Source organism: Grampus griseus (assembly GCF_964374135.1).
Source record: "Grampus griseus genome assembly, chromosome: 15".
NCBI classification, from domain to species: Eukaryota; Metazoa; Chordata; class Mammalia; order Artiodactyla; family Delphinidae; genus Grampus; species Grampus griseus.
The window spans coordinates 67,790,981-67,808,187 of NC_139009.1; positions in this window are offsets into that span (position 1 = coordinate 67,790,981).

Below are 17,207 nucleotides of genomic sequence, written 5' to 3' on the forward strand. Positions count from 1 at the left end.
AAGAAAAACTAACACATTTTTTATAGTGGGCCTTCCCATAGGAATGTGCTATTTACCTCTCACCATTTACACAATTCTTATTTATTTATTTTATTTATTTATTTATTTTTTTTGCTGTACGCGGGCCTCTCACTGTTGTGGCCTCTTCCGTTGCGGAGCACAGGCTCTGGACGCGCAGGCTCAGTGGCCATGGCTCACGGGCCTAGCCGCTCTGCGGCATGTGGGATCCTCCCAGACCGGGGTACGAACCCGTGTACCCTGCATCGGCAGGCAGACTCTCAACCACTGCGCCACCAGGGAAGCCCCACAATTCTTATTTTATACCCCTCAGTAAAATGTTGTGCTTTCAGTAAAGTATTGTGGTTGGGCTCATCAGTTAAGTTTAATCCTAGCCATTTTATGTTAATGGATTATCCAGCTATAGGCATAGATGATATTGATGTTGTTTTATTATTTTGCTGGGCTTAGGCCTAAGTGCTATGGTAGCTCCTGTAAAAGAAATTGAGCAAGATTTTTTCTTTCTGTATATTGTGTTTATTTTAAATGGAATATAAATTACTTCCCCCATTAAATTATGTTGGCCTGATACTTTGGGGAGTAGGAGATGAGTTATTTGGCAACTTTCTTAATTACTTTCATAATTATTGGCTATTTCAGGATTTTTTCAAAAAATTATTTCTATATTGCTAGAAAATATTCCATGTCATTCAGATTTTGAAAAATGTTAGTCTAACTATAAAACATATGTCTATACAGTTATTTTAATTCTTCAGAAAATTCTTTTCTATTTATTATTATAATTGTTTTCTCACTTATAATTTTGTGGTTTTCTAATTTTGTGTATTTTACCCCACACACCTGCATTTTTTGGTCTCTAGTTAGAATATTTGGTGGCATATGTGCTTCATTTGTCTGTTCAAAAAATTTATTTTATAAATTAATTAATTTATTTGTAAGACTAATTTCTCTTTCTCTTTTCTTCTTCTTGTTTACACAGGCTTTGTTTTATCTTTTACTATAATCTCTTGAATCAATATTATAATTCATTTATATTCGTTAGCTTTTAGTAGGAAAATTTATCCTTATAAATTTTTCTCTAAGTTCAGCTTGGCCACAGTGTTTAAGCTTTGATAACTATTTTAAGCATTGCCATCAGTTTCTAAGTATTCTGAAATCACTGAGATGATTTATGATTTGATTCAAGAATTATTTGGGAGGCTTTTCATTTAGTTGAAGTTTTTGTCTTTACTTTTAGTATTTAATTGAATTTGGGTCACAGAATATGACATATTCAATTATTTTCTTTTTAGAACTGACAATTTCTTTGTGAATTCTTGGTATTTTTTTTTTGTTTTTATAAATAGCTCATTGAAGCTGATAAACAAAGTTTATTTTCTGTTGTAGAGTACAGAGTGCCTTCCCATTGAGGAGGGATTCTTGTGAGGTCAGAATATATTTCTTAGTCATTGAGAGCTTGTTTCTCCTTCCCACAACACACACTAGCAAGTTGGACATCCCTTCATCAAAGCAGTGACAAAAAGAAAACTCAAAAAGAAAAAATGAAAAGAAAAATCTCAGCAAAGTGCTGGAAAAATTCCCATGCATGATCGCAGAGTTTGTTTCTCAGTTCCAGAGACAAGATAAGAATAGATCCATTTTGTATACTCAATTAATTTGTTTCAAAATGAAGCCCATCAATTTGCAAAATCCTCTCTTTAGATTACTAATTAGGCAATTTTTATTACCTTATAAAGAGAACCCTGATGAAAAACAGCCACCATCACACTTTCCCGTCTTGGATGCCAAGAGGATGACATTCAGAAATTTGTTTCCATTTTATAAACCCCAATCTATGAATGTGGACAGCATTAGCTGAAAAAGAGCTGATGTTATTATGTTAAGTTCATATTAGTCCTGATTAACTGAACTGATTTATGGACAAGTTTTCCTTTAATTTTTTTTTTCCCTAGCAATCAATATTTATTTTAAATTAACCCAAGTTCTCAGGATTTCTTTTCAAGGTTATTGCAATCCCTTCTTAACTAGTTTGCCTGCTTCTGCTCTTGCCTTGCCACAGTCTCTTCTTAAACAGAACTAGAATGATCCTTTCAACCAGAGAATTTGCATTTTAAAACATTTTATGCCTGTCTTTCAGTCTTTGCACTATTTACTACCTCTGCCTAGAATGTTTTTCCCTCATATGACCACAAGCCTGACTTCCTCACTTTCCTCATGTCTTTGCACAATTTTCCCTTTTCAAGAGGACAAATTTAGCCTTTTAATACTACACACTGCCCCCTGATGCTAGTATTTCCAAACTTCCTTACTTTGCTCTCCTTTCTCATTTTTCTGTAGCACCTTCTGACATATTATATGTATTTACAACTTGTTGGTTTACTCTCACTGCTTAAATGTAAGCAGCAGGTCAGGGATCTTCACTTTCACCGATGCATCTCAAGCATGAGACCAGTTACTTCCACACAGTATGAACTCAATACATATTTATTGAATGTTTGAGTCAATATATGATTTTCAACAGTATGATTTTCAACTCGCTTGGAAAAATGCCTTCTTAAAATACATTACAAAAAGAAGCAATCAAAATTTACTATGATAATTTAGAAGTCTAAACACAAACATTTAAATTTGCAAAGAAAGAGTCAAACAAACTCTAGTCTTATGATGACATGATGAAATATGTCATACATTTAACCAAAAAGAGGTGACAGTATGAGTGGCAAGGGTGCCCCTGAGCCCAATCTGGTTTTGTACTGAGCACAGAGAAACCCTAGCACAGTATGATAACTCAAGTGTACAATTTTATAGGAATAGGCATTCGTGAGCCTGCATTTAAAACAAAAAAACATACAAAAACACAGCAGAGACACACATTTCCTAATCAAGGGCATGTTTTCATCAATTCAGATTTATACAAGGAGATTGCAAGAAAACTTCTGTTTTGATGTTTTCCTAACACCAATTTCTCCCAGGCACATTGGTAAACAGATTGTTGAAGTCCAATGTGTCAAAATAAAGAAAATGATGCATTTGAGTGTGTTCATTTTAAAATTAGAGACTGTCAAAAATATTAAAAAGAAATGTGAATCAAATAATTACAAAACATTTTTTTTTTCTAATTGCCTGAAAGAGTAATAGACATTATGAAGCTTGCTGTTACTACAACCAGATGGGACTTTTAAGAATTTCTTCAACACATTCTTAAAAGCTGATTTTAAATCTTAGGCAGTACATGTTCAACTCTGTAACTGGTATTTGTGTACTTGTGTCATGTCAGCCAGAAGTAGCAAACATCCAGCTGTGCCCTACCCTTATCCTTCAAACTTCTTGTGCTCTGGCCAGCTTCCAATGGTCAGGGTCTACATCTTGCTGCCTGGAGATTTTTTTCCTATATCTTAGGAAGAGCCCTTTGCCTTCACCAGCAGATCACAAACAGTGGCTCTCAGGAGCTAAGTAGCCTATCTCCCTCATCCTTGCAGTGATTTTAATGCACATAGCTTAGGCATTTCTGTTTCCCTACAGGAGTAAGCTTCTGGGTTTAAAATAACACGCCCTTTATCATTTGCCTTACCTTCCAAGTACCACTTGCTTATTCCTCTATAAGTATTTCCTGAACATCTAAAAAAAAAGTGTTTTAACACAAATCTTCAAGTCACCTACAGCCAGCACAAAACACCACCAGGAGTTGAGGATGATACATGGATTATTTCCAAAATTATTTTTCTGTACAAATATGACACATTATAATGACATTGTACATATTTTGTTAATGTAAATTTACTAGATATCATCATTTTTTCCCCTCTAGATATATTTCCACCTTTTTTACATCTTATTCTATTTTGCTCTCCGGATAGATCTCCATGGACTACTTGATGGGCTCCCTTGACCTCTGGCTTCTGATAGGTTAGCCAATGGGAAGAGCCTACAAGAGATCAAGAGTAAAAGGTGAAAGGAGTCAGGATCTTTATTCTCTTGGTGTTTTTCCTCTTTTCTACATCATCATGGATTGGCTACATTTCTCTTCCACCGGCTACCCTCCTGTCAGGCTGCTCTAACAGCCAATCTTTCCCATTTGGGTGACAGCTCCCTTTCATTCACCTTTAGATTTAGGAAGTGTAATGGCTCCCTACTGTTACTAAGCCAGGGTGCAACACTTCTACTGTTGGTAGGAGTCGAGGAACCAAAATTATTATAAGTGGTCCCTTTATTAAATGCTTCATTGATTACTCAGTTTGAGTGTGCCTTTGCTTCATGACAAGACTCTTTTACAAGAAATAAATGCACATGATAAAAAAAATGATACCTCCAAATAAAACAGAAAAGTGCAAAATTCTTCTGTTCCTCTCCCCAATTTTTATTCCCTGAAGGTAAACATCTTCAACTGTTTCTCCCTAAATAATATAATTCTGACAGATATTTTTGGTTAGTCAATACCTAATAATATTTATTGACTACTTGCTTTAACGTATAAAAATGTAGCTCATCCACATTATTGATTCCTCTCTCCCCCGTGCTCCATCAGTCTTGGCAAGTTATATTTTTATGTTTAGATCTCCTTTGATCTTTAGGGTATCGAGTGATACAATTCAACTTCTCTTTTATGATCTATCAACTTTAGAAAGTACATCTTCTCTCCCTACCATAAAAGATGTGAAAATCAGTGGCTCTGTAATTCTCTACCTTCCTTCACTTTCCCCTTCACTTGCCAATTTCTGTTAGCTCTACCATGGATGTTTACTGTTAAGTTTATAAAATTTGTTTTCTTCAGATTTATGGTCATCAATTACTCAAGTAGCTTTTGGGTTTCCCTGACGTTATACAATGTCTTGTTTATTTTTCCTACTTAAAAAAATATATACTATATCTTTAGCTTATCACTAAGTTCATTCAGCTCTTAACCATATAATTTGTTAAAGTAAATACAATTTCACTTTTTATATTATGAATTGCTATCTAAGCTTACTGAATATCTTATCTTCATTGCCCTCCTTTTGTACTTATATATCATTGTTCTTCCTTCTTGGATTCCATTTTAATATTCCTAAAGTATATCCTCAATTATTTTTTCAGTCAATAAGTGCACGGAAAATAAACTTTCTGAAATCTTCTATGCAGAAAATGTCTTTATTTTGTCTTCATACTTAGTTGTTACTTAGTCCTGATATATAATGCTAGTTCAAAATAATTTTCTTTAAAAATTTTGAAGACAGTGCATTCTCCTGTGCAGTGCTGCTGAAGTGAATATTTTGTCTTTTTTTAATCTCTGGAAGATTTCTGGATTTTACTGAATTTGTTTATTGAATTTGTTGATTTTTCTTCAATAGTCACATATTTTTAATTTCTAAGAATTTTCTCTTGTTCCCATATTGTCTCCTTCCCTCTAGTAGTCTATGTTTCTTTAAAAATGCAATATTTTCTTGTATATCTCTGAAGATTCTAAGTATATTTTTTAAGAGATATCTTCCAATGCATGATTTACCCATTTTCCTAGGGTCTGTATTATGCTTGCTTATCTTGGATCTTCTCTGTTCTTCTATTTCTTTTTCTTAAGTAGTTACTGCTCATTCAACATCTGCATATCAAGGATTAGATTGATTAAACTATAGCAAGATTCCTCTTTTTCTATGTGAGAGTGCTTTCTAATACATTTTAGGAGAGCACAAGTATCTATCTCAATTTCCATGTCCATTGGTTGAGAATGTCATATGGAGTTTTCTATGTACATTAGTTGAGGATGTCATGCAATGGGGCACTCTGTACTGCTTGGGCTTATTGTGTAGTAGGGTTCTATGTACACTCACTGAGATGTCATATGGTATACTGCTAAGATATATTATATGGATATTTCCACTGGTTGTGAATGTCACATGGAAGCTTCTTTGTATGTTGGTTGGGCATGTCATATGTAGTTTATTTACAGATCACCACTGAGAAGAATTAGGTAGGCTGGCCAAAAAAAGGAGAGGTTTATTCTGTTGTATTCATGCCCAAACCTGAAGTCCTTGCCATTCATCTATAGATTATCAAATTTCTTAAAAATATCAGTGTCTAATTTTAGCCTGGGATTAAATAGTAATCACTCTAGGGCTTCCCTGGTGGCACAGTGGTTGAGAGTCTGCCTGCCGATGCAGGGGACTCGGGTTCCTGCCCCAGTGCGGGAATATCCCACATGCCGTGGAGTGGCTGGGCCCGTGAGCCATGGCAGCTGGGCCTGCATGTCTGGAGCCTGTGCTCTGCAATGGGAGAGGCCACAACAGTGAGAGGCCAGCATACCGCAAAAAAAAAAAAAAAAAAAAAAAAGTAGTAATCACTCTTTCTGTGAAAATGATTGAAGGGAATAAGACATAACTTCACTAACACATCTGAATCTAAAGCTTTCAAATATCTATCAGTGCAAAGCTAGCACCTCTTGTAGACAGTTTCCATCTCTGTCACTGGTATCTTCTGAGACACTGTTTTCTTTATTTTTTTCCCTCTGGCACTAAAATTTTATTCACATTTTGTCTTACCAAAATGTCTGGTCTACTGATGGTCCTCCGTTTAAATTTCAGCTTGATTACGGATTTATTTTCTTTTCTTGGAGAGACACAATGGCATGGTGGTTAAGACTATGGGTTTAAATTTAAACTCAGACTCTGCCATTTATTCCTGTGTGATCTTAGGAAAGTTACTTGACTTTCATTTCCTTCAGTTTTCTAATTTGCATATGATAAAATATTTTATCAAAACAGGGATAATAGTCTCAATAATACTTATCTCACAAGGATAATAGGCATAATTAATAGTTTAATACTCATTAAATACTTAAAATATTCCCTGGCACATCATAGATACTGGATAAATATTAGCTATCTTTATTCTGCATTATTGTTATTTTTTATTGTAAATAATTTTTCCACTCTTTTTTTAGATTCTATTCCCATATAGCTCATTACTTACTATTGAGTAGAATTCCCGTGTTACACAGTAGGTTCATATTAGTTACCTATTTTGTATGTAGTAGTGTGTATATGTCAATCCCAATCTCCCAATTTATCCTTCCCCACTTTCCCCCCTTGGTAACCATAAGTTTGTTTTCTACATCTGTGACTCTGTTTCTTTTTTGTAAATACATTCATTTGTACCATTTTTTTAGGTTCCGCATGTAAGCAATATCATATGATATTTGTCTTTCTCTGTCTGACTTAACTTCACTCAGTATGACAATCTCTAAGCCCATCCATGGCACTGCAAATGGCATTGTTTCATTCTGTTTTATGGCTGAGTAATATCTCCCTGTGTATATGTACCACACCTTCTTTATCCATTCCTCCATCGATGGACATTTATGTTGCTTCCATGTCTTGGCGATTGTAAATAGTGCTACAATGAACACTGGGGTACACGTATGTTTTCGAATTATGGTTTTCTCTGGATATATGCCCAGGAGTGGGATTGCTGGACCATATGGTAGCTCTATTTTTAGCTTTTTAAGGAACCTCCATACTGTTCTCCAAAGTGACTGTACCAATTTACGTTCCTACCAACAGTGTAAGAGGGTTCCCTTTTCTCCACACCCACTCCAGCATTTGTTGTTTATAGATTTTTCTAATGATGGCTGTGGTGTGAGGTGATACCTCACTGCAGTTTTGATTTGTGTTTCTCTAATAATTAGTGATGCTGAGCATCTTTTCATGTGCCTCTTGGCCATCTGTATGTCTTCTTTGGAGAAATGTCTATTTAGATATTCTACGCATTTTTTTACTGGGTTGTTTTTTTTTTTTGGATATTGAGTTATATGAGTTGTTTTTATATTTTGGAGAAATTAAAGAAAAAATCCCACTTACTATCAGATCAAAAGGAACAAAAGAGGGCTTCAGGAGGGTCCTCCAGGTGAAGCGGGTCTCCCAGCTCTCCTCCGAGCTCCAGGTCGGGCAGCCTTGCACAGGCCTTCGACACCACGTTCTTCTCGAGTGGCCCCGCATGTCACTGCCCTCCCCGCACCCAACCTGGTTGCTTCTCAGCTGGGGTGCTCATAGGGCTCAAGGGACTGAACTGTATGTTTAAAGATTTCTCCTCAGAGAGCGGAGGGGAAGATGGAGGAAGAGTAAGATGCGGAGATCACCTTCCTCCCCACAGATACACCAGAAATACATCTACACGTGGAGCAACTCTTACAGATCACCTACAGAACGCTGGCAGAAGACCTCAGACATCCCAAAAGCCTCAGAAGCAGTGGATTAAAGCTCCACAATCAACTTGATATACCCTACATCTGTGGAATACATGAATAGACAATGAATCATCCCAAATTGAGGAGCCATGTGGATGAAAGGCCCTTGGTGCTGCAGCGAGGAGTCAGTGCTGTGCCTCTGAGGCGGGAGAGCCAACTTCAGGACACTGGTCAACAAGAGTCCTCCCAGCTCCACATAGTATCAAATGGCGAAAATTTCCCAGAGATCTCCATCTCAACACCAGCACCAAGCTTCGTTCAATGACCAGCAAGCTACAGTGCTGGACACCCTAAGCCAAACAACTAACAAAACAGAAACACAACCCCACCCATTAGCAGAGAAGCTGCCTAAAATAATAATAAGTCCACAGACACCCCAAAACACAGTACCAGACGTGGACCTGCCCACTAGAGAGACAAGATCCAGCCTCATCCACCAGAACACAGATACTAGTCCCCTCCACCAGGAAGCCTACACAACACACTGAATCAACTTTAGCCACACGAACCTGCAGCCTGCAAAAAGGAGACCCCAAACAGAGTAAGATAAGCAAAATGAGAAGACAGAAAAACACACAGCAGATGAAGGAGCAAGATAAAAACCCACCAGACCTAACAAATGAAGAGGAAATAGGCAGTTTACGTGAAAAATAATTCAGAATAATAATAGTAAAGATGATCCAAAATCTTGGAAATAGAATGGACAAAATGCAAGAAACATTTAACAAGGACCTAGAAGAACTAAAGATGAAACAAACAATGATGAACAGCACAATAAATGAAATGAAACAGACTCTAGATGGGCTCAATAGCAGAATAACTGAGGCAGAAGAACGGATAAATGACCTGGAAAATAAAATAGTGGAATAACTACTGCAGAGCAGAATAAAGAAAAAAGAATGAAAAGAACTGAGAACAGTCTCAGAGACCTCTGCCACAATATTAAATGCACCAACATTCGAATTATAGGGGTCCAGAAGAAGAAGAGAAAAAGAAAGGGACTGAGAAAATATTTGAAGAGATTATAGTTGAAAACTTCCCTAATATGGGAAAGGAAATAGTTAATCAAGTCCAGAAAGTAAAGAGAGTCCCATACAGGATAAATCCAAGGAGAAATACGCCAAGACACATATTAATCAAACTGTCAAAAATTAAATACAAAGAAAGCATATTAAAAGCAGCAAGGGAAAAACAACAAATAACACACAAGGGAATGCCCATAAGGTTAACAGCTAATATCTCAGCAGAAACTCTGCAAGCCAGAAGGGAGTGGCAGGACATACTGGAAGTGATGAGGGAGAAAAACCTGCAACAAAAATTACTCTACCCAGCAAGGATCTCATTCAGATTTGATGGAGAAATTAAAACCTTTACAGACAAGCAAAAGCTGAGAGAGTTCAGCACCACCAAACCAGCTTTACAACAAATGCTAAAGGATATTCTCTAGGCAAGAAACACAAGTGAAAGAAAAGACCTATAATAACGAACCCAAAACAATTTAGAAAATGGGAATAGGAACATACATATCTATAATTACCTTAAAAGTAAATGGACTAAATGCTCTCACCAAAAGACACAGATTGGCTGAATGGATACAAAAACAAGACCCATATATATGCTGTCTACAAGAGACCCACTTCAGACCTAGAGACACATACAGACTGAAAGTAAGGGGATGGAAAAATATATTCCATGCAAATGGAAACCAAAAGAAAGCTGGAGTAGCAATTCTCATATCAGACAAAATAGACACTAAAATAAAGACTATTAGAAGAGAAAAAAAGGACACTACATAATGATCAAGGGATCGATCCAAGAAGAAGATATAACAATTTTAAATATTTATGCTCCCAACATAGGAACACCTCAATACATAAGGCAAATACTAACAGCCATAAAAGGGGAAATCGACAGTAACAAATTCATAGTAGGGGACTTTAACACCCCACTTTCACCAAGGGACAGATCATCCAAAATGAAAATAAATAAGGAAACACAAGCTTTAAATGATACATTAAACAAGATGGACTTAATTGATATTTATAGGATCTTCCATCCAAAAAACAACAGAATACACATTTTTCTCAAGTGCTCATGGAACATTCTCCAGGATAGATTATACCTTGGGTCAAAAATCAAGCCTTGGTAAATTTAAGAAAATTGAAATTGTATCAAGTATCTTTTCTGACCACAACGCCATGAGACTAGATATCAATTACAGGAAAAGACCTGTAAAAAATACAAACACATGGAAGCTAAACAATACACTACTTAATAATGAAGTGATCACTGAAGAAATCAAAGAGGAAATAAAAATAATACGTGGAAACAAATGACAATGGAGACACAATGACCCAAAATCTATGGGATGCAGCAAAAGCAGTTCTAAGAAGGAAGTTTATAGCAATACAAGCCCACCTTAAGAAACAGGAAACATCTTGAATAAACAACCTAACCTTGCACCTAAAGCAATTAGAGAAAGAAGAAGAACAACAACAAAAAAAACCCAAAGTTAGCAGAAGGAAAGAAATCATAAAGATCAGATCAGAAATAAATGAAAAAGAAATGAAGGAAATGATAGCAAAGATCAATAAAACTAAAACTGGTTCTTTGAGAAGATAAACAAAATAGATCAACCATTAGCCAGACTCATCAAGAAAAAACGGGAGAGGACTCAAATCAATAGAATTAGAAATGAAAAAGGAGAAGTGACAACTGACACTGCAGAAATAAAAAAGATCATGAGAGATTACTACAAATAACTCTATGCCAAAAAAATGGACAACCTGGAAGAAATGGACAAATTCTTAGAAATGCACAACCTGCCAAGACTGAATCAGGAAGAAATAGAAAATATGAACAGACCAATCACAAGCACTGAAATTGAGACTGTGATTAAAAATCTTCCAACAAACAAAAGCCCAGGACCAGATGGCTTCACAGGTGAATTCTATCAAACATTTAGAGAAGAGCTAACACCTATCCTTCTCAAACTCTTTCAAAATATAGCAGAGAGAGGAACATTCCAAAATTCCTTCAACGAGGCCACCATCACCTTGATACCAAAACCAGACAAGGATGTCACAAAGAAAGAAAACTATAGGTCAATATCAACTGATAAATATAGATGCAAAAATCCTCAACAAAATACTAGCAAACAGAATCCAACAGCACATTAAAAGGATCATACACCATGATCAAGTGAGGTTTATTCCAGGAATGCAAGGATTCTTCAATATATGCAAATCTATCAATGTGATAAACATATTAACAAATTGAAGGAGAAAAAACATATGATCACCTCAATAGATGCAGAGAAAGCTTTTGGCAAAATTCAACACCCATTTATGATAAAAAACCCTGCAGAAAGTAGGCATAGAGGGAACTTTCCTCAACATAATAAAGATCATATATGACAAGCCCACAGCCAACATCATCTTCAATGGTGAAAAACTGAAAACATTTCCACTAAGATCAGGAACAAGACAAGGTTGCCCTCTCTCAACACTCTTATTCAACATAGTTTTGGAAGTTTTAGCCACAGCAATCAGAGACGAAAAGGAAACTAAAGGAATCCAAATCAGAAAGGAAGAAGTAAAGCCGTCACTGTTCGCAGATGACATGATACTATACATAGAGAATCCTAAAGATGCTACCAGAAAACTACTAGAGCTAATCAATGAATTTGGTAAAGTAGCAGGATACAAAATTAATGCACAGAGGGGCTTCCCTGGTGGCACAGTGGTTGAGAGTCCGCCTGCCGATGCAGGGGACGCGGGTTCATGCCCTGGTCCGGGAGGATCCCACATGCCGCGGAGCGGCTGAGCCCGTGAGCCATGGCTGCTGAGCCTGCGCGTCCGCAGCCTGTGCTCTGCAATGGGAGAGGCCACAACAGTGAGAGGCCCGCGTACCGCAAAAAAACAAAACAAAACAAAACAAAACAAAATTAATGCACAGAAATCTCTGGCATTCCTATACACTAATGATGAAAAATCTGAAAGTGAAATCAAGAAAACACTCCCATTTACCATTGCAACAAAAAGAATAAAATATCTAGGAATAAACTTACCTAAGGAGACAAAAGACCTGTATGCAGAAAATTATAAGACACTGATGAAAGAAATTAAAGATGATACAAATAGATGGAGAGACATACCATGTTCTTGGATTGGAAGAATCAACATTGTGAAAATGACTCTACTACCCAAAGCAATTTATAGATTCAATGCAATCTCTATCAAACTACCACTGGCATTTTTCACAGAACTAGAACAAAAAAATCCACAATTTGTATGGCAACACAAAAGACCCCGAATAGCCAAAGCAATCTTGAGAACGAAAAAAGGAGGTGGAGGAATCAGGTTCCCTGACTTCAGACTATACTACAAAGCTACAGTAATCAAGACAGTATGGTACTGGCACAAAAACAGAAAGATAGATCAATGGAACAGGATAGAAAGCCCAAAAGTAAACCCACACACATATGGTCACCTTATGTTTGATAAAGGAGGCAGGAATGTACAGTGGAGAAAGGACAGCCTCTTCAATAAGTGGTGCTGGGAAAACATGTAAAAGTATGAAATTAGATCACTCCCTAACACCATGCACAAATATAAGCTCAAAATGGATTAAACACCTAAATGTAAGGCCAGAAACTATCAAACTCTTAGAGGAAAACATAGGTAGAACACTCTATGACATAAATCACATCAAGATCCTTTTTGAGCCACCTCCTACAGAAATGGAGATAAAAACAAACATAAGCAAATGGGACCTAATGAAACTTCAAAGCTTTTGCACAGCAAAGGAAACCATAAACAAGACCAAAAGACAACCTTCAGAATGGGAGAAAATATTTGCAAATGAAGCAACTGACAAAGGATTAATCTCCAAAATTTACAAGCAGCTCATGCAGCTCAATAACAAAAAAGCAAACAACCCAATTGAAAAATGGGCAGAAGACCTAAATAGACATTTCTCCAAAGAAGATATACAGACTGCCAACAAACACATGAAAGAATGCTCAACATCATTAATCATTAGAGAAATGCAAATCAAAACTACAATGAGATATCATCTCACACCAGTCAGAATGGCCATCATCCAAAAATCTAGAAACAATAAATGCTGGAGAGGGTGTGGAGAAAAGGGAACACTTTTGCTCTGCTGGTGGGAATGTGAATTGGTACAGCCACTATGGAGAACAGTATGGAGGTTCCTTAAAAAACTACAAATAGAACTACCATTTGACCCAGCAATCCCACCACTGGGCATATACCCTGAGAAAATCATAATTCAAAAAGAGTCATGTACCAAAATGTTCATTGCAGTGCTATTTACAATAGCTCAGAGATGGAAACAACCTAAGTGCCCATCATTGGATGAATGGATAAAGGAGATGTGGCACATATATACAATGGAATATTACTCAGCCATAAAAAGAAACGAAATTGAGCTATTTGTAATGAGGTGGATAGACCTAGAGTCTGTCATACAGAGTGAAGTAAGTCAGAAAGAGAAAGACAAATACCGTATGCTAACACATATATATGGAATTTAAGAAAAAAAAAATGTCCTGAAGAACCTAGGTGTAAGACAGGAATAAAGACACAGACCTACTGGAGAACAGACTTGAGGATATGGGGAGGGGGTAAGGGTGAGCTGTGACAAAGCAAGAGAGAGGCATGGATATATATACACTACCAAACGTAAGGTAGATAGCTAGTGGGAAGCAGCTGCTTAGCACAGGGATATCAACTCGGTGCTTTGTGACCACCTGGAGGGGTGGGATAGGGAGGGTGTGAGGGAGGGAGACGCAAGATGAAAGAGATATGGGAACATATGTATATGTATATGTATTACTGATTCACTTTGTTATAAAGCAGAAACTAACACACCATTGTAAAGCAATTATACCCCAATAAAGATGTTAAAATAAAAAAAAAATAAAAATAAAAAAATAAAATACTTAGGAATAAACCTACCTAAGGAGACACAAGACTGTACTCAGAAAACTATAAGATATTGATGAAAGAAATCAAAGATGACACAAATAGATGGAGAGATATACCATGTTCTTGGACTGGAAGAATCAATATTATCAAAATGATTATACAACCCAAAGTAATCTACAGATTCAATGCAATCCCTATTAAATTACCTATAACATTTTTCACAGAATTAGAACAAAAAATTTTACAATTTGTACAGAAACTCCGAAGACCCTAAATAGCCAAAGCCATCTTGAAAAAGAAAAACAGAGCTGGAGGAATCAGGTTTCTTCATGTCAGGCTGTATTACAAAGCTATAGTCACCAAAACAGTATGGTACTGACACAAAGACAGACTTATAGATCGATGGAACAGGAAAGAAAGTCCAGAGATAAAGCCATGCAACTATGGCTACCTAATCTATGACAAAGGATACAAGAAAATACAATGGAAGAAAGACAGTGTCTTCCATAAGTGGTGCTGAGAAAACTGGACAGCTACATGTGAAAGAATGAAATTAGAACATTCTCTAACACCATGCAAAAAATAAACTCAGAATGGACTAAAGACCTAAATGTCTGACCGGATACTATAAAACTCTTAGAGTAAAACCTAAGCAGAACATTCTCTTAACTGAAATTGCAGCAAGATGTTTTTTGATCCACCTCCTGGAATAATGAAAATAAAAACAAAAATAAACAAATGGGACTTAATTAAACTTAAAAGCTTTTTCACAGCAAAGGAAGCCATAAACAAAACAAAGAGAATGGGAAAAAAACCTACAGAATGAGAGAAAATATTTGCAAACAAAGTGACTGACAAGGGATTAATCTCCAAAATATACATTATTTAATTTATGTGATTTATGTGGTATTTTGAGAAGAAGAAGAAAGCTTAGCGGCCATATCACTACTTGAACCACAAAACAATAAGGTAAATATTAAGTTCAAAATTATTATTTTAGATAAATATGGGGAGAAAAACAAAATTTGAACTTGAATATAAAACATAAGTACTTTCGTGGGTCTTTATTTCTAACCAACACAAGGGAATATTGAATTGCTTCCTAGAGTTACCCACCTTCTTGTGCCATGGCTGAGGCAATGATATTCCAAGATTTTGTGATGAAATTTCAAGAGAATTATTTAACAATCTTCTCATTCTTATCAGATCAAAAGTTTACTAATTTCTCAGTTCTGATAATGAGTCTTAAAGTTGAGATTCATTGCAGCTGTGAACAGAGTTCTAACTTTTCTTCTTTCCTATTTACATTAAATTGTTTAAAATTTTGCACTTGGTGACAAATTGTAAACTCTCTTTACCATTCAACGTGTAGCATACAGTTAGATTTTGTTACTGCAAGCCCTATACCTTGTAATATCATATTGGAAGAAGTGTGTCTTTTCTGAAATAGTCATAAATGTAAAACTTTATTTTTCCTATTGAATATGTTTAAATATAATTAGACCACAGAAGAATAAACTTCAGCATATGTTCTCATTGATTTTTTACAAATACATGTATAAATATTTTTTTCTCAACCCACAACACTCAAAATGATGCCATTCTAAAGTGATTTCTGTTTTCAAGTAATATAAGTTCAAAAATTATGCTATTTTAAATAAAAGGGACGATTTTTATAATCCAACTGGTGTTTCAACTCACCAAACCTATAGTAACCATTGTCCTTCTTCAAATAACATCATTGCTAACTAGGAAACATTTTGCTGTAAAGAGTAAGAAAACAACACAAAGAAAATGTCATAATCTTTCTCAGTAGAAGCTGATGTTTCAGACAAAAGTTCTTCTACATGTTGTTTATATCATTTGTTTAAACCAAGATTCTGAAACTAAAATTAAAATTACCATAATATTCAGAAAACTAAAGGCATATACATTAGAATAACATCAAAGAGAAGAGAGGAATGAAAGAAATGGGCAAAACATAGTCATATCCTTAGCCCAGGTTTTTAAAGAACAGTCTCATAGCATGGGTTCCTTCCTCTCTAAACAGCAGCAGCAGCAATGCATCATTCAACTGAGCATGAAATGAACATGATTTCCAGGTGGCCTTCATCAATGGAATAGCATTCAATGACAATTTAAATTTGCCAGGAAGTTAAACATTTCCCAGATGAGAAGCTTATACAATTGAAATTCTGCCAGGGAACTAAGAAGGGAAGATTTGAAGCTGATACTTACCTAGTACCACCACCATCAAACATTCCAACATTTTTTAAATAAGCAAACTTAATGATAATGAAACTAATTTTACCACATCATTCTGGGGGAGGAATATTTTCTATAAACTTTTGCTATTAACTGCTAGGATATTCTGAAACTATTTACCATTAAGATATAAGCACAATGAGAAAAGGTAGGTCTTAATATACAGCATAGAATGTGGAAATAAAACCACTGATATAACAGAATCCCAGTATAATAGCGTTTGCAACAGTCAACTTTATGGTTAAGTTTACAACTCAATTTCATATCCTTGTTTCACATGCTCATAACAACTTGGTAGAAAGTTCTCCAGCATTAAAAACTTTCATACCTGGTCTCCAATTAAATATGAATGATTAACATGGACATTTTTCCATTTTAATAAAGCATTTTTTTCCTTTTCTATCTCCAAGGACAATTCCCCAACACAGACGCTCAGACAAATAGAGTGAAAAATAAGGAATTTAAAATGCATGAATCTCATAACTAAACTTCAAACATTTATTATAGATCTTTTCTTTTAAACAACACCTGAATTTCAGGGAATTTAAAAGTTTTCTGACAAAACGCTGGTCCTTCAAAATGAACAATCTAGATTCCAAAACTACTGTAATCACCTGAAGCATTCATATCTTTAGAGAGAAGATGAAGTGATTACTGGAAGTTTAACAGACTTGGAACATAGTCCATACACTACAAAAGTCATATTTTTGCTGACAGACCTGCCCTAGAATTTTCCTCCTCTGCCTAGATGTCAC